The 3,072-nt window shown below is 35.0% G+C and overlaps 1 non-coding gene across 1 annotated transcript; it reads left to right on the top strand.

Moving 5' to 3' along the window:
* Window positions 1–2,707: 2,707 nt before the first annotated feature.
* TRNAS-ACU (transfer RNA serine (anticodon ACU)) lies at window positions 2,708–2,781 on the top strand. Its single transcript has one exon. It is a non-coding gene; the product is annotated as a tRNA-Ser (tRNA).
* Window positions 2,782–3,072: the final 291 nt, after the last annotated feature.

The raw sequence follows: 3,072 nt of genomic DNA on the forward strand, positions 1-3,072 counted from the left end.
ACTATTAAAACAAATTAAAATAGTAAAAGTTATTGTACTTTAATGAAAAATAAAAGAGCTAAAATATCAATCCCAGTTTTGGATTACTTTAATTAAAAAAAAATACATATAGCAGAGGATAGTTTTAATCTGCCTACCTCTGGGTTATGGGCCCAGCATGCTTCCATTGCAGTACTCTGCTGCACATGTAAGTGCAAGCGATCCTGAAGCACTCACTCATCATGGGAAAGTACCAATGTGTTTCTTCGTTGGTTGATCTAAGAAACATCTTACAAAAACTCTCCAGATTATTGACTTTTTAAAGTTTTTCTAGGAAACGTTCTAGATGAATGCTTATTAGCCTTTGTCAGTATCCACTTTTGCAAAGTGTCTCTGTGGTGCAATCAGTTAGTGTGTTTGGCTACTAACCAAAAGGTTGGTGGTTCAATCCCACCCAGGGATGTAAGTGACCTTGTGGTCAGGTTTTGGTGATCTTTAAGTGGACAAGTCAAAATTTCAAACCCCCTCTTATGATGTAGGGTACCTGGCCTTCTCTGATGTAATCAGAGTTAGATTTGATTAAGTGATTTTATAAAAAACAGCTAGGAAGCACAATTTAGCAGTGGGTTGCAAAGAAAAAAAATATGCTGGCAGAAAAATCCAATTGAGTGATTAAACAGCTCTTCATTTTCTGGCTTTATTTTTATGCTAACAAATTTGTTCTCTGAAAAGTGTCCACAAAGCCAAGTCTCTGATGAACACCTTTGTAAGGATGGTTTTTCACCTATTACTAAATTAAACTTGCTTCATTGGAAAGGCAGCAAGATGCATCCTCATTTCAATGTCTACTGAAATAATACAGGTTGACACCAGGAAACATTAACGCCAATGCATCCTTGCTGCTTTCTCATGTGGAAGTCTGTTTAATGTGAAAACAAGGTGATATCTAATTAGCACACAGGTAAGGAATTAAGAAAATCTTTATTTAAGGGTGAAGATGTTTCTCACAAAATCGTTGCCCCAATGCATCATTGAAATTCAAGCTGGAAAGATGATTTTAATATATCACTTGTACATTTTGTATTGCTCTTCTGGTGACAATGTAGTTTGTTTTTGTCAATTACCATTTTAATAATAGGGTAAAGAAAATTAAGTGGATTTTTGAAAGAAAACAATACTGTCAATATACTATTAAAACAAATTAAAATGGTAAAAGTTATTGTACTTTAAGTAAACATAAAATAGCTAACATATCAATCCCAGTTTTGGATTACTTTAACAAAAAAAATGCATATAGCAGAGGATAGTTTCAATCTGCCTACCTCTGGGTAATGGGCCCAGCATGCTTCCATTGCTGTACTCTGCTGCACATGTAAGTGCAAGAGATCCTGAAGCACTCACTCATCATGGGAAAGTACCAATGTGTTTCTTCGTTGGTTGATTTAAGAAAATTCTTACAAAAACTCTCCAGATTATTGACTTTTTAAAGTTTTTCTAGGAAACGTTCTAGATTAATGCTTATTAGCCTTTGTCAGTGTGTACTTTTTGCAAAGTGTCTCTGTGGCGCAATAGGTTAGTGTGTCTGGCTACTAACCAAAAGGTTGGTGGTTCAATCCCACCCAGGGATGTAATTGACCTTGTGATCAGGTTTGGGTGATCTTTAAGTAGACAAGTCAAAATTTCAAACCCCCTTTTATGTTGTAGGGTACCTGGCCTTCTCTGATGTAATCAGAGTTAGATTTGATTCAGTGATTTTATAAAAAACAGCTAGGAAGCACAATTTAGCAGTGGGTTGCAGAGAAAAAGAAATATGCTGGCAAAAAAAATCCAATTGAGTGATTAAACAGCTCTTCATTTTCTGGCTTTATTTTTATGCTAACAAATTTGTTCTCTGAAAAGTGTCCACAAAGCCAAGTCTCTGATTAACACCTTTGTAAGGATGGTTTTTAACCTATTACTAAATTAAACTTGCTTCATTGGAAAGGCAGCAAGATGCATCCTCATTTCAATGTCTACTGAAATAATACAGGTTGACACCAGGAAACATTAACGCCACTGCATCCTTGCTGCTTTCTCATGTGGAAGTCTGTTTAATGTGAAAACAAGGTGATATCTAATTAGCACACAGGTAAGGAATTAAGAAAATCTTTATTTAAGGGTGAAAATGTTTCTCACAAAATCGTTGCCCCAATGCATCATTGAAATTCAAGCTGGAAAGATGATTTTAATATATCACTTGTACATTTTGTATTGCTCTTCTGGTGACAATGTAGTTTGTTTTTGTCAATTACCATTTTAATAATAGGGTAAAGAAAATTAAGTGGATTTTTGAAAGAAAACTATACTGTCAATATACTATTAAAACAAATTAAAATGGTAAAAGTTATTGTACTTTAAGTAAAAATAAAAGAGCAAAAATATCAATCCCAGTTTTGATTACTTAAATTAACAAAAAAAAAAAATGCATATAGCAAAGGATAGTTTCAATCTGCCTACCTCTGGGTTATGGGCCCAGCATGCTTCCATTGCAGTACTCTGCTGCACATGTAAGTGCAAGAGATCCTGAAGCACTCACTCATCATGGGAAAGTACCAATGTGTTTCTTCGTTGGTTGATCTAAGAAACATCTTACAAAAACTCTCCAGATTATTGACTTTTTAAAGTTTTTCTAGGAAACGTTCTAGATGTATGCTTATTAGCCTTTGTCAGTATGTACTTTTTACAAAGTGTCTCTGTGGCGCAATCGGTTAGTGTGTCTGGCTACTAACCAAAAGGTTGGTGGTTCAATCCCACCCAGGGACGTAATTGACCTTGTTATCAGATTTTGGTGATCTTTAAGTAGACAAGTCAAAATTTCAAACCCCCTGTTATGGTGTAGGGTACCTGGCCTTCTCTGATGTAATCAGAGTTAGATTTGATTCAGTGATTTTATAAAAACAGATAGGAAGCACAATTCAGCAGTGGGTTGCAGAGAAAAAGAAATATGCTGGCAAAAAAAATCCAATTGAGTGATTAAACAGCTCTTCATTTTCTGGCTTTATTTTTATGCTAACAAATTTGTTCTCTGAAAAGTGTCCACAAAGCCAAGTCTCT

This window comes from Pseudophryne corroboree, chromosome 3, assembly GCF_028390025.1.
Source record: "Pseudophryne corroboree isolate aPseCor3 chromosome 3, aPseCor3.hap2, whole genome shotgun sequence".
NCBI lineage: Eukaryota > Metazoa > Chordata > Amphibia > Anura > Myobatrachidae > Pseudophryne > Pseudophryne corroboree.